We start from the raw sequence: 24,673 nt of genomic DNA, 5'->3' as shown, positions 1-24,673 counted from the left end.
CACAAGAAGTTGGCACAGGACACAGCCAGGGCACCTGACTGGCCAATGGGGTATTCCATGCCATGTGACGTCACATCTAGTATAGGAACTGGGAAGTGGGGGCAGGGAATCGCCACTCGGGGACTAGCTGGGTGTCGGTCAGCGGGTGGTGAGCAATTGCCCTGCGCATCATTTGTACATTCCAATCCTTTTATTACTACTGTTGTCATTTTATTAGTGTTATCATTATCATTATTAGTTTCTTCTTTTCTGTTCTATTAAACCGTTCTTATCTCAACCCACGAGTTTTACTTCTTTTTCCCGATTTTCTCCTCCATCCCACTGGATGGGGGGGGAGTGAGTGAGCGGCTGCATGGTGCTTAGTTGCTGGCTGGGGTTAAACCATGACAGTTAACCACTTTATATTTAACCTTTCATTTTTCTTTTACCATGAAATTTCTGAAGAAGAATCATATTAAGAACAGCAAAAACCATTCTGCTACACAGAGAGCATGCCAATCCTCATGCCAGTAGCTACATCATGGGTTTTATTGTGAACATTTGAGTAAGTTTCAAGAAGCCAACTGGAAAACATTACACTAGAGACCAAGATGTTGTCAGTCAACAGCAATTCCTCTAAATACCAAAAATCTGTTGAAACTTATAAGAAGTGTCATGATTTACTACAGGCACAAAGGAAGCTGCATGTCCATCAGGGCAACAGAATAATGTACTACTGTCAGTTATTAGAAATAAATGTTTGTGGATTTTTGGTGTAGCAGTGAAGACATACTCATCAAAGATCAGAGACCAGTACTGATCTTTGTTTATTTCTTTTCTTTCCCATCCTTACTAATTTGTAAGACTGTTCCTTCTTCAAAGTGACCATCTTTAGAATGTGAAACTGAGTTGTAGGAAAATGATGATTTGCCATTAGTAAAGAAATTCTTCCCCATGAAAATGGTCAGGCACTGGAACAGGTGCTCAGAGAGGTTGTGGATTCCAGCCCTGAGCATTTTTGACACTTGATTAAGCAAGGCCCTGAGCAGCATGATCAAACTTTGAAGTTAGATCTGCTTTGAGAAGATTGGGACTACAGGACTCCAAAGTATTAGGTTACATGAGAAAAGGCTTACCTGCACATGCCCAGGGGAGCACTGGGGAACAAACCTTAAAGACTGGGAGGGGTTATTGCCTAGCAGTTTGGGACAAAGCATAATGTGTGCATCTGTGTGTGTTGCTGTGTGTCAGGGGAGTCTGCACCAGAAGCTGGAGTGGGTCTGCAGCCTGCGGTCTCATGTGCCCAGGTCCCAGCAGCTGGAGAGATCTGAGATCCAGAATATGCTACTGGGCAGACTGAGCATCTGAGTCAGTTCTTGGGGGATCCAGACATGTGCATACATGTATTTCCCACTAACAGGCATTTATCTGCCAGAGGGGAGAACAGGTTGACGCCATTGATGCTTTTTTTCATTTGTAAGAGTGCTGTGTTTTCTGTCTATGATCTGTGTGGCCTCCTGCATGTATGTGGACCATATACACATATCTGTATGTGCCTGTTGGGAATACATGCACAACATTGGTACTGGTTGGGCCTAGGGGCATGGGGCTGCAGCATGCTACTGAATTCAGCAATCCCTAACACAGGGGATCATCCCAAGATAATTCTTCTCTGATTCTATGAGTTCTGAAAGAATCTGAAGGGAAACTGGATGTCTGAAGTGAATGTCAAGGAAAGTGATAGAGATGGAAGCTAAAAAAGGCAGCTTCCCCTTCTGGGATGAACATAGTGACCTCCAAAGAATTTCATACTCTTACAATGATGTCTAGATTTTAGGCACATAATTTTGAAATTCAAGGAACAGGAAACTAGCCTGTTATGACCTTTAAGATCAAACACAATATAAGAGGTCGTGTAATCATTTTTAGTTTAGTTCTTTTGGGGAGCAATAATTAAACTTGGCCTGTGTGCATGTCTTTCACTCCCTCACCCTGATTCAACAGTGAAAGTTAGCCTTGTTGACAACCAGTACCTGACTTCTTTTATCTACAGACTTAAAAAGTGGCATTTAGTTCAAAATAATTTTAAAGGTCCAAACTGTAAAGTCACAAGTACTAGCCAAGAAAAGTCCATATTGTACAGGGAAATTAACCAAGACTTCACTGTAGTATATGAAGTAGGCATGGAAACAGAAAGTTGCAGTGAATTATGTTGCTCATTAAATAAAATTTCTGAATAGTTTTGCTGTAGCTTCATACACCTCACATTGCATTAAATCTTTCTAGAAGAAAAAGAAAAGACACAACAACTACAAAATCTGATCAGGCATGGAAAGCCCAATACCATAGATAGGATTTTAAAGTTGAAATGTGGTTGGATGCAAAACAAAATAAAGACAAAAGTAGATGAAACCTAAAGTTAATTTAAGTCATTACACCACTAACTAAAAGTGTGACCTTTTTTTAATTCATATCATGCATGGGTAATTCAGAAAAATCTCTGCACAGTATGGAAGTATTCAGTGTGTAGAATTTGGAAACATTATTTTTTGGTCTGTAAAAGCCTAGTAACAGATGGTGTTTTAGAAGGGTTGAGAGCTAGAAAAAGGAGAAAATTCTCTTTGAAACAAAACAATCCTGTAAGAGACAGCCTGCAATGTGTGCTTGTATTTGCTGGATGTTACATAACTAATATGTTCTCTTAAACATCAGAACAAAACCAGGATTTCAATAGGCAGCGCTAATTTCAGATTACAGAAGAAGAAATACAATCAAATACAATATCCATCGGAAAGAAACTACCTGGCTAGAAAACTTAATACCTGGCTAAATGTACAGCTCTTTCTAACTCTATCACAGCCAGGAAGACACGTCTTCATAACTAGTATTAGGTCTATCCTCCAGTGATGGGTTCTGTACCATAGGCCTATTCCCCTTTCCTGCATCATTTGTTTATGTATTTAAGTAACAACTTGCTCATTAGAGAAGCTCTGAGCAAGTTGAAGCATGTAGTGTTTTGTAAATGTGGTGCAGACTCATTGTATAAGACATCTGTACAGTCTTACAGCCCTACACCGTCACATTGTTGCTTCACTGCAGAGCTTCCTCTTAAGACAACTCTGGGAGCAGTGCATGGATTCTTCCTAGTCTGGGTTTCTTCTAGCCTAAGAAATGCTTTTTAGTAGCTAGTACTTTAAAATTTAAGATATTTGCCTTCTCTTACTTATCTTTTTATTCCTTATTCCTTTTGCTTTTATGCATAACAATATCACCTTGCATCTCACCTGTTGATTTGGTTACCCTTTGCCTCCCATTCAGGACAGAATTTAAAAGTTCATTGATTTCTGAAAATTAACAAACTGTTTTAATTTCTTGAATATTATGAGTTGGAAACATGGCATTCAGATTTCTAGTATATGTATACAGTATGATCCCCCCCTATTCACCATATTATCTTCTATTTAACTAACACATTTATTATTTCATCTAAACTCTACTTGGTTTTGACCACAAAGGAAAATCACAGCATATATTTGTGGTTTAATATGTAAGTATAATTTTTTAATTAAAATACTCAGGCTATAATATAAAAGTTGACTCTTGTTAAATATGTCTATGTACTTTTAAGATTTAAAGTCTTGATATACACAAAGTGGAAAGCTGCCTTTCTCCTCTGAGAAATATCAATGGATAAAACAATGACAATCCCTAGGAATGTAGCAACATGGAAGATACAAGTTGTGGGAAACAAGTAGTGAAACCTGTTGCCATGACAACAAAATCCTAATTTCATTTTCAAGAAGAAGCCAGTTCCTCAATGAAAAATAAACTGCCTAAGCAAATTAAAAAATTATGTTTGGGCTCACTGGCTCTCATAAATGTACAAAAATTACCATGGTCTCTATACAAGCCTGCTCTAAAACAAGACAATTATCTATAATAAAAAATACTGGAAGCTCCTCTGACATTAAAAAAAAAAGAAGCAATACTTCAATGTGGCAAAGGAACACCAACTTAAAGAATCAACAGCATCACTGATTTCAAAAGAATCTAACACACTGAAAATATTGCCGAATATATTTTCTTTCATCATGGCCTCCGTGAATTTGACACTGCCCCATATGACTTTGTGCCTTTATTAGCCAAATACTTCTGGATAGATAAGACCACCTACATAAATATAAGAAAAGACACACATTTTCTTGGGCTTTCCAGTATTGCTTGAAACTTACTTGATCTTCCATACCAGTACTGCCAGATTCTTTACTAAAAGCACTTCTCATGATGCCAACTAGGCTAACACCAAAAATGTTCCCACTGCATTGAGCTGTAATTCAGTGGTAAACAGCAATATTTCTCCCTCAAAATGTATCCTATCTTTCCACCCTTTCAGAAAACTAGTGATAAAAATAAAAGCTTGACTCCTGAGATTTGCCAGCCAAAACCACAAATATTTGATCAAGGTCTGTAATGAAATGGCTGTAGCACTAACTGGACCATCAGTTAGAGCATAAGTAGAGCCAAGAGCACCAGTAATAATATATTATCAGTATCTTCACATGCATTCAGCAAGCCAAATAAAGGTAGACATCTTTAAGTGGAAGCCTTCAGTATTCAAATGAAGACAGCAGTTAAGTTCAGGCAAAGGGCAACTCAACAAAATAATCTTTACCTCCCAATTGTATCAAATAAATATCCTCACACTTCCCCATAAACTCTATGAAACAAGCAGCCTCTGCAATATTCTGGAAAGCTCATTAAATCTAATTGATATTGGACCAAGGGTTAGTAAACTCAAGGGACTACACAGAGAACATCCTTCCCTAAGCAGTTCCACAAGCCACCATATATCACAGAGTAAAAAATAACTCTGGACACACATAACGTACCTTTAAGAAACAGACAAAGTTTAGACAGAAGACATGCATGTAACACACAAACCACGGTTGCTTTTATTCTGCCTCTTCTTGTTAAGGACAGAAACAACTTTTCTTCCCCCAGTCTTTCTTTAACCATAACTTGTGTTATTCTTTAAACAGACTGGTTCTAGATTATAAATACATCCATGAGGAATCATGTAGTGTTCATGAGTATTTCTGCAATCTATTAAATTACATGGTAACTACTTATCAATGCATTTGAAGTCCGCTTCAAATAATGGTTAAACAGAAGTCTGCAGCTCAGATAAGGAATGGCAAATCTTTCTGTAACAGACACACATGAATATTGTGACCAAAGTTCTGGTGGTGTTTTAGCATCTTTGTCTTAGCTGGTCACAGATTCATTCAACTACCTACCTTCAAATCTGTTTATCAGCTACTAATAATGTTCAGATTCAAGACACTCAAAATATCTGAATGAGTCTTGAACAATACCTGATTCAGTATGGATTTGTCAAAACTTGAATCCATCATTCCTGCAATTTCTCTCCACTGCCTCCTAACAATAATTATTTTTAGGTCTGGATTTTTTTTAAAGCTTTCAGCACTAACACAATGCAATAAGAACAGAATTAGGGTGCCTTTTTCAGTTATTTTTCAGTATTCAACATATAAAGCTTTTATCTTTATTGACAAGAAAAAATATATCTTTAACTGAGATAATAAAGGATGAAGTAATAATTTTCTGAAGAGAAATAGAACAGGGACTTGCTCTTTGAAGGAGCTTAAGATTTTTCTGGTTGACACTCACTCTTCACAAGCAGCTGCACATTATTTTAAGTTACATAGTGGCTTCACCTATATTGTTAATAATATCACACCATTATTTAGTGAATGTACCTAACTGAACATGCACATCTTCTTTAGCTGTCAACCTTGATCCAAATCATTACTTTTTTTCCCTTGTGCCTAGCCTATTAGAACAACATTCACTTCTTAACAACAGTGCACATAAGAAAAGGAAAAAAAAAAGTGAAATATTCACTCAATGCTATCTTCTCTCCACTCCATGTCTCACAGAAGTTAGTTAGTAAAGAACCTCACAGACTGACAGAGAAATTACATGCTTTGGGAATTCGTAATTGTGGTGTGTTGCAGGAACTACACAGGAGTAAGCCAGAAATTCCACCAAAATCTCATTTTTTTCAGCACCTAATAAAAGGAGCTTTTTTTTAACTCTGCATTACAATTGATAGAGCTTGTCATACTACTAATTTTAAAGGACTCTAATTAAGCACAGTTTGTTCTTTGATCAAGAATTTAGTGGAAAGAAAAATTGCAGCCTTAGATGAATAAAATGAAGAAGTTGCTAAATTCACTTTTTTCAAAAATAGTCTAATATCTGTGCTATGTGTGGCATGGAAGTGGCTATACATAGGTACTTTCACTAAATTTTTAGAGCATGTAAAGCCAATAAAAACAGAAAGATTATCAGGGGAGGCAGAGGGGCAGGTAACACTTGCTCTGGATTGGTTTTAGAACTGAAACACCTTTGAATTACATAAAAGCATAGCTTACACAACATTTTTCTTTTCACAGTTAAACAGGCACTGCTGAAAAGTAAATCCTGCAGTATGCTAACTATTTTTAAACCTACCACTATGTGGGTTCTTCAGGTGTATGTTTTGCATTCACACATGCACTAGAGAAATACAGAAAAGTTATGATGCTTGGATTTTTGTTTCAATAAAACCCAGGTGGTCTTTTTGTTTATTTAAGAGTTTCCGATTTCCTCCCCTACATTCACTTCACGTGCTCTCTTTTCAAAATGAAAAAGCAGGGGAAAAAAAACCAAGGTGGCCATGTGTCTCAGTGTGGTTGAGATTTGTTTTCCACAGCGGCATGTGATATTTTCCGGTTTGGCTCTGTCAATGCTTTTGACATACCCGCGCATAACGTTTGTGGCCATTACTCCGCCTTTCTCGGCGAAGTAAGCAACACGCCTCCGCCCGCCGGCGCGGGAGGTGGCTCCCCCGGGGCGGGGCCGCAGGCGGGGCCGCAGGCGGGGCCGCAGGCGGGGCCGGGCGCTGCCACCGCGGGCCGGGGCGGGGGGGGGGCAGCCAGTGCCGTTGGCGACACCTGCTGCCCACCAAGCGGAATTGCGCTTCTGACGACGCGGGAAAGCAGAGGGGCCGTACCTGCCGTAGGCTTGGTGGTGGTTCAGCTTCCGGAAGGAACTCGTTTAGCGCCTGTGCTTTCATTCATGGGTTCGGCGTCTCCAGATCCGCCTCCGAGTACAAAAGCGTGAATTCCTCTTTTCTCAGTGATTTGGCTGGGTTTTGGAGAGGAGTTTCTTTCTAGTTTTTTGTTACCTTCATCTTGAAAAATCTGATGAAGTCCGAATTAGGGTGTGAACTATACTGTCTCAAGGTATATTTTGCCTAAAGGATTGGACTTTTTTTGAATGGAGAATAGTTGCAATATAAAACAATCACTATTTTTCTGTTCTGCTTTACAGTTCCAGTTTTGCAACATGCCAGTTGCACTAAGTCTCAAACACAGTTTGAGTTATGACTGAGGAAAAAATTCAGTTCCTAGTTGTTTGTACGTAAGACAGTACACCTGATTTTGATAAAATGCCAAAGAAAATTCATGCTATGATGGACGGGGAAGAAAATCTTACTATGTATGACTATATTTCATTTGAGACAGCACTATTGACAATGATGACAAATTTGAGTAGATAACATAAACAAAGCAATTATAATAAAGCTCGTTAGCCAAGGATTTACAGGGTACTGAGTGGGCAGGGGCACAGAGCTGGCAGCAGGAGTGTCTCAATAATCAGTAGCCGAGAGGGCGGCTCACATGATCTATCAGTCCAAAAACATCTGTAAAAGTACATGCAATATTCTGTTATCAGCAGAGCAACACAACTTTAAAAGCTTGACATGGAAAGCAATAAATTTATGTAACGTTTATTTCACTTTGAGATAAATCACCAGCCACGGCCCAGAACAGTACCTAGTATCAAAAACCAGGTATGTTCTAATCTACACTGGCACACCAGCAACACACAGTTATGCTCAAAGCAAATCAGCAACACAAAACTCAACAAAACAAAGCTCCAGGCTGGCCAGAGAAGACTTGTAAGCATCTTCACAGGAGCTGGAGCACAGCTCAGGCAGTCAAATAGGAAATGAATCTCATCAATACAGAGATGTTATAGGCTATAAACCCAAATGTGTTTGTGTTTAGAGATGACTGGGGGTTATTCTTGCACTTAGATAGCTCCATGAGTGGAGATACAGCTAGAAGTATAGGGAAAGAGAGGTGTTGTTACTGAGAAGTGGTTAACCTTAAACTTAAATCATGTTTCAGGAAAGACACCATTATTATTAAAAACACAAGAGTGATACTTATAAAATTCAGAGTTCTAAACCTGTTTCCATCATTGACTCTCTTCCTTTTGAGAGTCCTTTTATCTCTAAGTTTTAATGTCAGTTTTCCCTTTGATAGACACTAACTACACTGTAGTTTTTGACAAGCAGGTCAAATGATTTTAGTATAGCACTTTAAGATCTTTCTGACAAAAAAAAAAAAAAGAAAGAAAGAGGTGAGTACAGAAAGGGTCAGAACTATGTTTCATTCCAGCTATTTAGCAAGTGTACCACCTGGTTTGTTCATCTATTCAGGTGATACCTGCAGAGATGAATAGAGATTCACCTGTCATTTCAAATTTAAAATAAGCAGGTGTATAGGAAGGTTGACATAAATCAAGCCAAAGGCTATAGAATACTGTAGAGGGATTTATTTATTTACTTATTAAAACAGCATCTAGCATACCAATAATCAACCTGTAATCCAATAGGGACCATGAACCTATGTTAATGCATTTATTTGGGGCACAGATTAGAATTAATTTTGAATCACCATTTCAATGCTTTAGAATGCAGTTTCTAAACTGAACCACCTGGAAGGATCCTGCAACATCTCATTCATAAATTTATTAGTTTTTAAAGCTTAAAAGCAAATATTAGCATACTACTACATGTTATTCAAGTGAATATACAATTCCATTTTAAATACCAGTTTTACCAGACTATAGAAAAATTGGTTATTAATCAAATGTATATTAAGAATTAGTTTACATGTTTGCATTTTACATTTTGTAGTTCTAAGAAATTTAAAAATAAAATTACAAAATTGATTCGTGTAGGTTATAATACCTGCCTCCAGGTATAAGAGATTATTAGTCTTCAGAAATATGAGCTAGACTTGAAAATTGGTATTCCCTGTGACCCTATTAGATTACTTAATAAACTCAAATCAGAAGTAGTACAGTTATAAGAATTATATTAACAGACTCACAATGTGCAATGAGAATAGATTTAAAAGTAAGGTTTCCTGAAGCTTTAAGCTCTATAAGTGAACTCAAATGTCACCCACTGACCAAACTGACAGGAAGGTTTTTGTTTGTATGAAGGGCATCATTGTCCTATGGTATCACACAGAGTATATCAGAAGAAAATTCACAAATTCTTCAGACATTATTCCCCAAAGTGAAAAGTACTAAATTTCACTTTCAGTCAACATCAACCAAACTCGGTATTTAACGCAGCAGCTCTCAGCAAGGAGGCAGGGAGTGAGGTGTGAAGGAGAGCAGGAAACAAGCCTATTTCACAGTAACTGCAACAGTTTTGAAGGTATAATAACTAATTGTGCTGACCTGTCATTTCTAAGTACCATGATACTAAACAACTATGGAAAGTCTATAAATGACAGCACTGTAGAGATGCACTCAGAGATGCACTCAGATCCTAGATGCACCTTACACAATTTCTACAGACCATTTTTCATAAATGCCTTTTTACAAGCACTTGTTAGCATTTTACAGTGATTTGACACATAATCCCGAGCTGTTTATATTAGCTTTCTGCCAGGCCTTCACTTCTGTAAGACAAAAAGCACAAATGTCTGCCTGCACTTCAACCGTCCCAATTCACAGTCCAGAAATGTCACTAAAACCTGTCAATGCTGCCCTCCAATGGATGCATGCTGGCACATGCTGGGGAACACAAGCTATGTAGTCCTGAAGTTCAGCTGGCTATAGTCAAGTGGTCTTTCATTTCTATGGACAGAATTGTGTTCATGATATGTTGCACTCAGGATTGTAAAGAACCACAAAGGGTTCAATGAACAGTTCCCACCAAGTTTTAACATGCTTTGCCATCTAGCTCCCTTTAAATTCTCAGCCTTAACCTAGTAATGAAACTTCAGCCTCCCAGAAAACAAAAAAAAACAAAACAAAAATAACCCCATACATTAAAAGCATATTATCTCACCGTTTAGGTAAAGGTGAAGGAATCAAATTTACTTGTCAGGAAAGGGAAATTACCTTCACTAATGATACATGAAGAAAAAGACTCTTCCAACTTGTTGAAAAAATTAAGTTACGCAAACTTTAATTAATGAACACAGGTTGTAAAAGTTGAAAAAATTTTAGTAATTCTGAAGAAGTCCATGATACTACTGTTTGGGTTCCAGGAGTTTAAAAGAAGAATGCCACCCAGTCTCTGAAGAGAATAGGCTTGAAGAGGCCTGCACTGGTATTTTAGGTTCATTTCTGACTTGACTTGCTGCTGATGTTCATTTCAGCTACAAAAACAAGAGTGAGCAGGAAACGGTTTGTGTAGACCTACAAATAGGAAGGAATTATGTTAGTAACAAGGTAACATCCATGAAATTGCCATCTCAAAATTGGCTCTGTTTCTCCTTCAATAGACTATCATTACGTGCATGTAGAAATGTTCCCAGTGTCTCAGTTGTACCATCTGCATCAAGGATCTCCTCTGCTGTACTCCAGAGTGTGGTCAAGCAATGGTCAAACATCTACTTGAAGGCTGACCAATAGGAGGAAGAGACTATGGATACTCTCATAGGCAAGCTATTTTGAAACTTTTAATCTGGGTTTAACACATCCGTGCAGCTTTCTTTTAGTGAAAACATAATGTTCCAGTAGTTTGATTACGGTCCATTTCATTCAGTGATAGAGACATTCAAGGCTCAAAGTGGACAATTCACAGCAGGCTTGAAACTGTAAGAAGTTTCACCTCTTCTAGCCAGCCATATATCCTAATAAAATTGAAAAAGAAAAATGTAATTTTGTCTTAAGTCTAGTTTTCTTTCCAAATCCAGCATCCTTAGGAGACAAAAGATTTTTGTAAGATGGGGTCTCAGGGTCTTTGAAGTTGTTTTGCTTTCTTGTCAGAATAATACAGAGGAATAATAAAAAAATACTTCATAGCCATAAACTGAGAAAAGCAGTAAGACTACCCTAAAAAGAAACACAACACGTGACTGCTCTGTTTGTGAGATGCAACTGAACAAAGCAAGATTTGGACTTCTCAGCTTTCTTTAAGGATCACCTGTGTATTTTTCAGTTTTGTTTCTCTGTCCACATTACTGCTAAGCCTGAATTCACATACAGAAACTCAACATCTTTTCATTAGAGGTACAGGTATAGAATAGAAAAAAAAAATATTAAAAACTTGTAAAGACTATTTTGCTGAGCAAAACCAAATGCTGTCTTATTAATATGTCACAGAAGATGGCAGTGTCCTGACATACTCTCTGGAACAAAGATTATAGCGATAGGTGTACACAAAAGGAACCCAGACAAAAAGACAAAGCAATTAGCATTTTGGAGGGCTTGGCAAATTTAGTACTATTGTGTTAAATACTCTGGATTTACAACATTGTCATGGTTTAAGCCCAGCTGGTAAAAAAGCACCACGAAGCACCTTGCTCAATCCTCCCCCCCCAGCCCTGGTGGGATGAGGCGAAAATATAAAGAAGAGCTCATGGGTCAGGACAAGGACAGGGAGGGATCACTCACCATTTATGGTCACAGGCAAAAGACAGGCTCAACTTGGGGAAGAAACAAAATCAATTTAATTTACTACCAATTGAATCAAAACAAGGATAGTGAGAAGTAAAACCAAACCTTAGAACACCTTCCCCTCACCTGTCCCTCCTTCCTGGGCTCAACTCCACTCCTGATTTTCTCTACCTCCTCCCTCCCAGGAGCATAGGGGCATGTGGAATGGAGGTTATGGTCAGTTCATCACACATTGTCTCAGCCACTCCTTCCTCCTCAGGGGGAGGACTCCTCACTCTTCCCCTCCTCCAGCGTTGGGTCCGTCCCATGGGCTGCAGGTCTTCATGGACTTCTCTGATAACGAAAAGCCGGTCAAAGAAACTCTCTAAGACTCATTTTGGAGTTTTAGAAAGCAGGCATTCTTTATTGCAGCACTGGATACATGGGGGATAGTTCCACCTAGCATGCATACCACAGCTTTAGCACTAACAGGTTATATAGAATAACTAATTGCATATTAATCAGATTAGTATACATATGCATAAAAATAATTGCAACTGATTATCATAGTACTGCCTACATCCGATCATGCGCAATAAAGGATCCGTTTGAGTCGAAGGGCTGCTTTTATGACCACCAACCCATTTTAATTTCTTGCTGGCTGTCCTTGAAGTCTTTATTCGTGTCCTTGTTCTTTGATCTTGAAGCTTAATGAAGTTTCAATCACATGTGGTCAGTTTCAACATTGGTCTCATCTGGCGTACAGGAACATCTAGTCATAAGAGCAAAGAACTGCAAAACTTATGAGTAACTACCTCTACTAGTTAATTGCTTGGCTATACTTTTGTCTGTTGTTTCAATCATAGTGTTAGTATAAGATTTCTAATAATTATTTACCAGATCTCACTTTTACAGTCACCTAGCAGCAAACCAGTTTCCACAGCTGGTACAAAATATTAAAACCATCAAAATATTTAGACATACCATACAGAATGTATGGAAATATGCTATCAATTCCCCCCTTTCTTTTTGAGGCTACTAATTCTTTTAGTAGTCTCACTGAACATAGATTGTGTCACAGCTCGTTTAAGACAGCTAAAAGCGACACAGATTATAACAATGATGATAACTACTTCTCTTCCTTTGTTGGTGCGACAAGGGAAAGCTTCAAGCTACCCAGTAAAGGTATCAACTAGAACTAGGATATATCAGTATCCCTTTTTTTTTTAAGGAATTCTGTAAAATCAATTTGCCAATATTTTCCTGGGGAATTTCATTGCTTCGTAATTCCTAAAGTAATCTTATTATTGGTTTTGGGATTATTGTGTATACAAATTTCACATCCAATTGTAATTGTTTAAATAATCTTTGTCATATCTCTAACAAGGTTTTCTGTTCTTCAATGTCTTTTTCATTATAATTTGGACCATCTTTAGGTAAATTTACACTTTCTCTGGAACTAGTGTTAGAATGCCTTTTTCTGCAGCCTCTTTAGCAGCTCTATCAGCCAATCGGTTACCTGTTTCAGGGACAGTCCTAGCTGACTGATGTGTTTTACAGTGTATTATCATGACTGCTTTTGGCTTTTGAATGGCTTCTAACAATTTCAGCATTTTTTCTGCATGGTGAATGGTAGTTCCTTGTGCAGATAACAGTCCTCTTTTTTTCATATTTCTCCATGTGTATGTACTACTCCAAAAGCATACTTTGAGTCTGTCCAAATGTTGACTCGCTTCCCTTGGTTTAGTTCCAGTGCTCAAGTAAGAGCTATCAATTCAGCCTTTTGTGCAGATACATTTGAAGGCAACGTTCATGATTCAATTACCTTCTCAGTAGTGGTTACCGTATATCCTGATAAGCCTTTTCCTTCATGGATGAAACTGCTTCCGTCGGTATATAGTTCTCAATCTGTTTCTTCCAGTGGCGCATCTCGGAGATTGGGTCGGCTGAAATAGACTTCTTCAGTTGTCTGCAGGCAGTCATGTTCCAGTTCTCCTTCAACTTGATCAGTTGTTAAAAACACACAAGGGTTAACAATAGTAGTAGTTTTTAAGTAAACATCATCTTGCTCCAACACCACTTGATATTTCAGTATTCTACTAGGGGATAACCAATGCCCCCCTCTGTGTTCAAGCACAGTGATTACCATGTGGGGAACATACACTGTAATTCTCTGTCCTATGGTGAACTTCCGAGCTTCCTGGATCAACAGAACAGTTGCAGCAACGGCTCTCAGACAACCAGGCCAACCCAGACTCACATTGTGTAATTGTTTCGAGAAGTAGGCCACAGCTCGCTGACTTGGTCCCAGATATTGGAACAGGACACCCGGAACTATACCTTTTCTTTCATGAGTAAAGAGTTCAAATGTCTTTGTGAGATCTGGCAGCCCTAGGGCTGGTGCCTCCATTAAAGCCTGTTTTAATTGTTTGAAAGCAGCTTTCCCAGCATCAATCCAATCTATAAATCCATTGTTTGAGGTTTTGAGCTGCTCGTATGAAGGTCAGACCAGCAAGCCATAATTTGCAATTCACAGGTGACACCACCCAACCATTCCCAGAAATGTTCGCAATTCTTTTAGAGTCTTAGGTTCAGGGAGACGACAAATTGCCTCCTTTCTCTCAGTTCCTAATTGTCTCTGTCCTTTCAGGATTCCAAAACCCAAATAAGTTACTTCTTTCTGGGTTATTTGGGCTTTTTCTTTTGACATTCGATATCCACTGATACCAAAAAAGTTCAAAAAGTTAATAGTTAATGTTGTGCATTGTTCTTCTGTCTTAGCTGCAATTAATAAATCATCCACATATTGTAACAAGATTTCTTGATTATTTTCTTTCTTCCAAATCTCTAATTCTTGTGCCAATTGATTTCCAAAAATGGTAGGGCTGCTCTTAAAGCCTTGAGGCAAGACTGTCCATGTATATTGCATTTTTCTCCCAGTCTCAGGATTTTCCCATTCAAAACCAAAAAGCTCTTGACTGTTGGGATCCAAGAGAATATAGAAAAAGGCATCTTTTAAGTCTAACACTGTGAACCATTCTTGTTTCTCTGTTAGGGTTGTTAACAAAGTATAAAGATTTGCCACTACCAAATGAATATCTTGTACTATTTGATTTATTGCTTGAGGTCTTGAACCAGCCTGTAATCTTTTCTATTAGCCTTTTTAACAGGCAAGATTGGGGTATTATATTTGGATTCACATTCTATTAACAATTTGTACTTTAGAAATTTTTGTATTATCGGTACTAACCCTTTCCGACTTTCCAGTTTTGGAGGGTATTGTTTAATTCTTACCGGACTCAATCCTGGCTTTAAATCAATTCTCACAGGCTCTGCTCTTTTGGATTTACCAAGAACTTCCCCAGCCCAGACGACTGGAATTACAGCATTATTTACTTTGACTGGTATGATCCTCTGCTTTCGCTGACCATCCTGTAACAACAAAGCCACTGCTTCGATATGTTTAGTGTCTGGAATTAGAATTTTAATCTCACCATTTTTAAATTTAATTTCTGCTTCCAATTTCTCAAGTAGGTCTCTCCCTAACAGGTGTTTAGGAGAATTTGGCAAATACAGAAACTGATGAGTGACCCATTGCTTTCCTAATTTCATTGTCAAAGGTTTAAAGAAGGGTCTAGTCTCTCATTGACCTGTCGCACAAACAACACTAATTTCTTTGGAACTCAATTCCCCCTTTAAGGTATTTAAAACTGAAAAGGTGGCTCCAGTGTCAACTAAAATTCAATTTTCTGTTCTCCCAGATTAGCTGTAACCAGAGGTTCTGCTGGGAGACTCCCCTCTGGTCCCTGTCAGATACTTTCACTCAACTTTCCCAAGAAAGGGAGAACTTGCTGAGATTGTGTGGTCAAAATTGGGATCACTTGTGACCTTGTAGGTCTCAGGGGACATTCCCCTTTCCAGTGTCCTTCTTGTTTACAGTATGCACACTGATTCAGTCTCAGGGGCTGGTTTAATCCCACTGGTGACCCCAATACAGTTCCTCTCCCTCGTCCCATTCTTCGACTATGTCTCCTTCCTCAAGGAATAACTCCTCTGCCTTGTCCCACACCAGCTCCTACTTCCAGAGCAGCTACTAACCTTGCATCATTTTACTCTGTAATTCATCTCTATTTCTATATGCCACCCAAGCAACTTCTAATATTTTTCCCCAGTCTCAAGAATCTGCTCCTTGTAATTTTTGTAATTTCCTTCTGATATCATCAGAGGATTGTCCTATAAATAAAGGAGCCAACTGAGCTTTTCCTTCTTCAGACTCAGGATCCATATTAGTATATTTCCTAGCAGCATCTTTTAATCTGCTTAGAAATTCAGTGGGAGACTCTTTTCTGTCTTGTTTAATTTCATATAATTTAGACATGTTAATTGCCTTAGGCATAGCATTTCTGATCCCTAATAGAACCCATTTTTTATATTGATCCAGCAGTCTTCTCTGAGCCAAATTATTAGGATCTCATTTGGGATCAGTAGATGGAAAATTTTGTTCCACTGTTCCCTATAATACTCCAGAAGCCACTTGGGCTTTTACCTGGGTTTTAGCAACCCTCTGGATCATATCTCTTTCTGTACTATCAAAAAATACATTGATTATTACTTGTATATCTTTCTAATCAGGATCCTGAGTCTGAATCATTGTTTCAAAAGCATGGGCTGTTTGATCAGGGTTTTCCTGATAGCTCCCAGCTACTATTTTCCAATTATTTAAATCCACAATAGAAACATCTTTGTCCAATACTACATGCAGAACAACACTTTTTGAGCTTATTGTCACCTCTTTTGTTTTTCTCTCTTTCCAAAGATAGCACAAAAGGATCGCTGAGTGGCATATTAATTCCATGATCCTTTTGCCACTCAGGATGATTCTTTAAGGTAAAGAACAAATCACAATACATAACTTCATCCCATTTCTGCTCACATCTCAAAAATAACATAAGTTGTAACATGGTGTTATAATTTAGTGTCCCATTCACAGGCCACTTTTCCCCTTCATCAAGCTTATACAGAGGCCACCAATGATTACAACATTCAATCAAATCTTCTCTCTGCATGTTACTACCTGAAACACCCCCCAGCTGTTTCCAGTGCTTTAAAACACACCCCAGAGGTGATTTTTTAGGGAGTTCACTTGACTGTCCAGTTCCCATTATCAATACCTTCAGTATACAAAAATCAGAAACTGGAAAGTCAAATATCAGAGCCTAAGTCAAAATACCAAACAAAATCAATCAGAGATCAAAAGGTCATATCCAAAATCAATAGTCAAATACCAAAGCCTTAATCAAAGTACCAAGACCAAACCATATGAGTATTTTCGCCTTCAACCAGGGAGATGAAATAGCCTTTACCAGAGAAGTACTTCTACCAGAATACCAGACTTTTAAGGATCCTTTTATATCTCTTCCTTGCTGACCTTTCTTAGCCAGGTTTACAGGTAAGAGTACCAGACCAGACCACAATACTAGACCCAGGTTAATCAAAAGAATGCCTTTAAATAAAATCTTCCCAGTGGCCTTGGCTTGTGAGACCGGGGAACAGGGATCAAGGGTCTCTCTAATAAATCTTGGTGCCAGCTGGAGGTCCTGCGATCCCACGTCCGTCGAGTCTCAGAAGCCTTGTCCTATCTGGGATGCCAAAATGATACCAAAAAGCCGGTCAAAGAAACTCTCTAAGACTCATTTTGGAGTTTTAGAAAGCAGGCATTCTTTATTGCAGCACTGGATACATGGGGGATAGTTCCACCTAGCATGCATACCACAGCTTTAGCACTAACAGGTTATATAGAATAACTAATTGCATATTAATCAGATTAGTATACATATGCATAAAAATAATTGCAACTGATTATCATAGTACTGCCTACATCCGATCATGCGCAATAAAGGATCCGTTTGAGTCGAAGGGCTGCTTTTATGACCACCAACCCATTTTAATTTCTTGCTGGCTGTCCTTGAAGTCTTTATTCGTGTCCTTGTTCTTTGATCTTGAAGCTTAATGAAGTTTCAATCACATGTGGTCAGTTTCAACATTGGTCTCATCTGGCGTACAGGAACATCTAGTCATAAGAGCAAAGAACTGCAAAACTTATGAGTAACTACCTCTACTAGTTAATTGCTTGGCTATACTTTTGTCTGTTGTTTCAATCATAGTGTTAGTATAAGATTTCTAATAATTATTTACCTGATCTCACTTTTACAGTCACCTAGCAGCAAACCAGTTTCCACAGCTGGTACAAAATATTAAAACCATCAAAATATTTAGACATACCATACCGAATGTATGGAAATATGTTATCACTCCAGCGTGAGTCCTTCCCATGGGCTACAGTTCTTCATGAGCTGCTCCAGCATGGGTCCTTCCCATGGGCTGCAATCCTCCAGGCACAGGCTGCTCCAGCATGGGCTTTACCATGGAGTCATAGCCATCTTCGGGGGCATCCACCCGTTCTGGTGTGGGGTCCTCCATGGGCTGCAGATGGGCATCTGCTCCCCTGCTCACGTCCATGGGCTGCTGGGGGACAGCCTGCCATCTCACCACAAGCTGCAGGGGCATCCCTTCCTCTGGTCCACCACCTCCCCCTCCTCCTTCACTGACCTTGGTATCTGCTTAGGGGTTTCTCTCACATTCCAAATTCCTCCCCTGCCGCAGGTTCCCCTTCATATATATGTTACCCCAGAGGCACCACCACCATTGCTGATGGGGTTGGCCTGGGCCAGAGGTGGGTCTGACTTGGAGCTGGGGAAGCTTCTAGCAGCTTCTTACAAGAGCCAACCCTCAGCCCCTCTCCCACCACCAAAAACCCCACCAGACAAACCCAAAACAAACATTATGCCCTGAAATTCAAATTCTGTCTCTGTTCTCTTTAATGTAGAGAATTTTGGAGCATTTTCTCATTGTCATGATGAACTATCCATTTATGCACGTCACTTTCCATCTTGATCTGAAAATTCCATTCTGATTCATATCCTTTTCTGAATATATGCTTCAGCAAATCAAGATCTACCTCTTCCTAAGCAGTAATCATTTTGATCCCTAGCACTATTCGTGATTCTACTTCTTAAAGCATTGAAGCAAAAAAAGGCAGGATGAAGATGGTGTTTCTATTGGCCATGCATTGCTGTGTATTAACTACAACATATAACAGTTCAGGACCAAGACGGTTGTAAACTAAGGTGGTAGTACGTATGCCATATTAGTTTCCCCTTTCCCTGTTTTTGTGTTCTGGAATTCCAGTTTTAGGTTCACTTATGCTACTATGTCAGGATTTACTTGTAAACTAGCTGTGTTATTCCTTTACTGCAGTTAGTTGCTTGACTGGTGTTATGGACATGGGTTTTTTTACTTTTTCCTCACAACTGGTTCACAGAACAATGACATTTTGGCAGTACATATAGAATCAGAGTCACAGAATACCTCAGGCTGGAAGAGACCCATAAAGATTGAGTCCAACTCCCTGCTCCTTGCAGGACTACCTAAAACTAAACTATATATGTATCTTATCTCAAGGGTGAGGAGAAAACAGCACTCATTTCCACAACAGCAAGGAGCCCTAGAAGCCTGCTTAACCTGATCAAATCAAAGAATCTGTAGCTGCTGAGTAACAAACCCAATGACTCCTCCTTTACATTTGAAGAAGTTACTTGATAGCCTGGTTTTGTTTGGTCTAGGTAAACATCTAAGATGATACCTCTCTCTCCAAGGTGTTTTAAGTATGTGATGTGAAAACGGGTATTCAACAAATAAAAAAAAAGAAGACAAAATCTTGCCACATTGGGGATACTAAGCAGGTGATTGATGTCTCATGCAGAAATCAATTAAATAGAACCATGGGTAGCATAATACCAGCATTTCTCCAGCCTTCAGGTAGCACACTGTTTCAGTATTATATTGTCAGTCTTTATTTTAAGTTCTGGTTCTTTAAATTGCATTTGCAAAATACTGGCAACACTGTAAAATCATTTTGCTATTTCTTTACAAACTCCTGCTGAATAAAACATAATTGCTCAGAAGAGATACACTCTAATGGTTATTTTGTTAATGCTTAAAACTTGTCCCTCAAACTGGGTTCATCTACCCAGTGTGCAAGCCAATAACACACAGAGTATAGGTATTTTCAAATCAATTTCATTGATGTGCATGAATGGATACCTGTCTCAAGACAGCACACTTTTATCTCAAAAATCCCCACATTTATATACTTAAGTAATACATATTCATTTTTATTTCACTTAATGATTGGTTCTTTCTTCTTTGCCTTTCATGCAAATTAGTGTGCAGACTCTACCTTCTTCTCTTTTGAGTAGGCGGTATCATTTGAGTAGGTGGTCAGTGAGTCAGTGTTTGAATCTCCCCCTGTAGGAATTACCTTTTACCTGCTGCTTACTCTGTCTTGGCAGTTCCAAGTGGTTCTTCAAGGTTTGTTGATCAGACCACAGTCCATTATCTTTCCTGACATAAGCATTCTACCATTCTACAAAGCCCCATTGTCTAATAGTTTATTCCTAAACCCTAAATCATGTCTAGTTATTGTTTCCCTATTTTAAACATTAACTGATGGAGCAGCGGGCTGTACATAGGACTGTAGCAGCTCCCTGGTTATTTCAATCATATTATACATACTAATTGATAACACTTATCATCTACAGGCAACTTGATAAAGAATTGTCTGCAGCCTGACAACCTGTATCTCAGAAACTTTTGATGACTGCAGACCATCAGAGTCATTCCCAGCCTTTCAGATAGTAGATTTCATTTTATCCTCACAGTATCACTGCAAACATAAGGAAATGATGTGATTTACAGATGGGAAATTGAAATACAGAAAGATTAAGGGACAGATTATTCAGGACACCCCAAATGAAGTAGCAAGACTCTTTCACTTTTCATGTCCATAATCAACAACTGAGACCTAATGCCTGACTACACCTAGTTCCTGCCTATATCTATTTGGATCAGAGGTATTACTCTCACTGATTTCTAAGTCCTCAGAAGCACCTCCTCCTCAGGTGTAGCTTAGCAAGGTAAATATTACAAGAAACGGTGGGAAAGACATACCACTTCTTCCTCATTTCCCTGTCTTCTGTCTTCCCAGCTGCATGGTACTACCACTTAATTTGTGTTCTCTGTGAAACAGTCTAACTGACCAAAGTGCTAGAGAGCTAATTCAAGTAAAGCAGTGGGTAATATCCTGCCATTTCAGTGAGTTAGGACAACTTGGTGGAGAGTCAGGGCTTGTGTCAGAGGAGGAAAAACAAAACTTCCCCTTCAGTAACATCAATTGCATGTGCAGTAGAGTCTCTCAGAATTTCAGTGCCAAGATTGTTAGGCAGTGCCTGACTGATTGTTGTATATACTGTATGTTAAACAACTTCAGGAGGAAGAACCAGTACTGCAACTTCACCTCAGAGCAATGGAAAATGCAATTTCTTTGAAACAGCAAGTAGGTACTGCACTCTAACAGAGCTGCTGTTGACTGTTCTGTTGTGCATCCCATTAGTGCTACTCCTGTTCAAATCAGGAGCAAGCTTCCTTTTTGAAATAAAAACTGTCTAAGGAAAACAACCTTTTCCTCTTAGGGGAATTTTATACTCACAGCTGAGAAGATATAGAACAAAATTAAGAAAACTAGTAATCTCACTTTAACATCTAAGGTAGTTTTCCAAAATACAATCTAACTAAGCTTTTAAAAATACTAATCTAAGGAGACAAAAAACTATTGAAGAAATACTAGTAAGTCTACTCTGCAAGTTTTACATTGACACTCCCTTAAAGATGCCACCACAGTGCAGATACATTGATATGTTAAAATCTACATAGCTACCTATGGAAAGAGCTAAGCTAAGATAGTAAAGTCAAAGATAACTGCTTACCGCTGTATAACCAGAAGAAAATAAGTAGTAATAAGCGATCAGTTCAATCTCTCCTGAAACTCCATTAGTTGATATTACACAGCTATCCAAATGTTGCATGTCTGCTTCCTATTGCTAATATGATAGCCTATTTCATGTTGACAATTCATTTTCAGTGAATAAAAATCATTTCTTGAATCAAGCTCTAACAAGGTAGTCCACAAAATGTAAGCAGCACCTGAATCCCTTTGCTTCCGAATAATGTTGAGCTTAGATACAATATTTTATAGGAAGAAATAGAATCATAGAGTCATAAATCATAGAATCATAGAATGGTTTGGGCTGGAAGGGACCCTGAGGATCATCTAGTTCCAGCCCCCCTGCCATGGGCAGGGACACCTTCCACTAGACCAGGTTACTCAAAGCCCCATCCAACCTGGCCTTGAAAACTTCCAGGGATGGGGCATCCACAACTTCTCTGGGCAATCTGTTCCAGTGTCTCACCACCCTCAAAGTAAAGAATTTCTTCCTGATATCAAATCTCAATCTACCCTCTCTCAGTTTAAAACCATTACCCCTTGTCCTATCACTACACTCGCTGTTAAAGAGTCCCTCCCCATCTTTCCTGTAGGCCCCCTTTAAGTACTGGAAGGCCACTATAAGGTCTCCCCAGAGCCTTCTCCTCTCCAGGCTGAACAACCCCAACTGCCTCAGCCTATCCTCATAGGGGAGGTGCTCCAGCCCTCTGGATCCTCTTCGTGGGCCTCCTCTGGACCGACTTGAGCAGGTCCATGTCTTTCTTGTATTGGGGGGCCCAGAGCTGAATGCAGTGCTCCAGGTGGGGTCTCATAAGAGTGGAGAAGAGGGCGAGAATCACCTGCCTTGACCTGCTGGTTATGCTTCTTTTGATGCAGCCAAAGATATTGTTGGCCTTCTGGGATGCAAGTGCACATTGCTGGGTCATGTTGAGCTTCTCATCAACCAACAACCCCAAGTCCTTCTCCGCAGGGCTACTCTCAATCCTCTCATCACCCAGCCTGTTTCTGCTTGGGAGTGCCCCGACCCATGTGCAGGACCTTGCACTTGACCTTGTTGAACTTCATATTGAACTTACTGTGTTGCCTAGACCTGTTTCCTTGCAGTTCTTCGACTGTAAGATGATAACAGGTTAATGATGTAACAGTTACTCAAAAAAGCTTTTATAATAAGCGTATTTTACTCTACCCAGGCATGTTCCCTGCTGTAACTGCGCTTTTCTTCAAATTTGTGTGTCAGTTATCCCACAATGTCTATGAGCACCAAGAAGAACCCAATCTACCTTCAAGTTACAGGAAAAAAAAGGGTGAAGCAAGGAATGTCCTGCTTACAAATAAGAGAAATGGACTGTAGATGACAGAAAACAAAGAGTAGAGAACAGTAGAAAGCAGACCTACATTTTCATGCACTTCCCCTAACACGTGTCCCAGGGTGACCTACTGCCATTTCTGTTTGCTGTTGTAGCAGAAGAATGTCTCAAATGGGTTAGGCATCTGGCCAAGGTTTTCACTGGTCACCCACGTTGCTTCTGAGCAGATGACACAAGCCAAACAGCACATAAGTATGTGAAAAGAACAGCATCACTGACAAAGTGATAGCCTGCAGAGAATAGAAAAAAAAATCCAATGGAAAACAAGTGTGTTGAAGTCACGTGCAAGAACAGAGGATTCCTTAGAAAAGGATGAGGGTTATTAAGAATGTGAGTAGTGGTCCATCTTGTCCAGTTCTCACTGACAGCAGAAAAAAACAGATACTATTTAGGGTATATTCCTACCTTTTCCACTTCAGATTAATTTAGACACCATTGTCCATGATTTTTTTTTTAATCCCTTTTGAACCTGTTGTTGCTGTGTGTCTCTACAGTCTACTGCAGCAAAAGTTCACTGCCAGTTTTGTAGAAAAAAGTGCTTTGCTTTACAAGTTTTACATCATTTTCTTACTAGCTGTTTACTACTAGTTCAGTGAGTGCCTCAAATTCTAGTCTCGTAGGACTCGACAAAAATAGTATTTACTGTATTTGCCTTATCCACCATATTCATGATTTTGTAAGCCTTTATTATATTGCCCCTAGTCTTCTATTCTACAATAGCTATTCTACCAGCTGTTTCAGTCTCTCCTTGCAAGGCAGTTGCTCCATCCTCTGAATTATGAGAGAATAGCATGAAACACTGGAAAGAGAGATGGAAATCAAGTAAAATGCATCATTTCAGGGTTTTAAAAGTTCCTGTTTTCATATTTCTTAAGAAGATGTGGTACTTCAATCCAAGTGGGGGCAGTGGTGGGGAGCTTCTGTTTTAGGGAGACAGAAGAGACCGTTTCAGAAAGTTTAGTTGTCTTGAAGTGTTCATTTAATAACAAATTATATTAAAATGTTGCATTGAATCAATTTATTGAAAAAAAGAGTGCCCATGCATTTGCTGGGCAGAAATAACTTTATATAAAAATGCAAATATAGAGAAAAATTAATATGCTATTTCCTGCAGGTGTAGAAGTTATTTTAGCGTGCAACAGAAATTATAGAAAACACAATGTGGCCTTAAGATACCTTGTTGCATCCTTGTTGTATCCTTAAGATACTTTAATTAGAAAAAGAATATGGTAATATAGAGATTCCTTAATTAAGCACTATGCATTGTCTTCCACTCCAGCACTGTATTTATTATTATGACAGTGAATGGAGATGTATTTAAATTACACTAGATTCTGAGAGTTTTCCTGTATGAATCTATCATACTGGTCTATCATGAACCTACTCATACTGGGCATAACAAAATGGAAAAAAGGAGAAAAAAAGTCTTCCTATGAAACAGTGAAGGGACTAAATTCGCCACAGCACTGTACTTCTAGATACATGTCTAGACCTGTTCCGCAAATGCAAAGAGCTAACTAAATGATGCATATATAGAAAGCCACACAGGAAAGTCCACACCTGGAGATTGTCCAGGGACGCAACCTAGTGTGAAGACAGGATCTGAGCAGCAGAATCGAAGAACACTGGCCCCTTCCAGATTCAAGGAAAGGCTTAAGGTAAGACA

The sequence above is a fragment of the Haliaeetus albicilla genome, chromosome Z (genome assembly GCF_947461875.1).
Source record: "Haliaeetus albicilla chromosome Z, bHalAlb1.1, whole genome shotgun sequence".
NCBI lineage: Eukaryota > Metazoa > Chordata > Aves > Accipitriformes > Accipitridae > Haliaeetus > Haliaeetus albicilla.
This window is presented reverse-complemented; position numbering follows the sequence as displayed.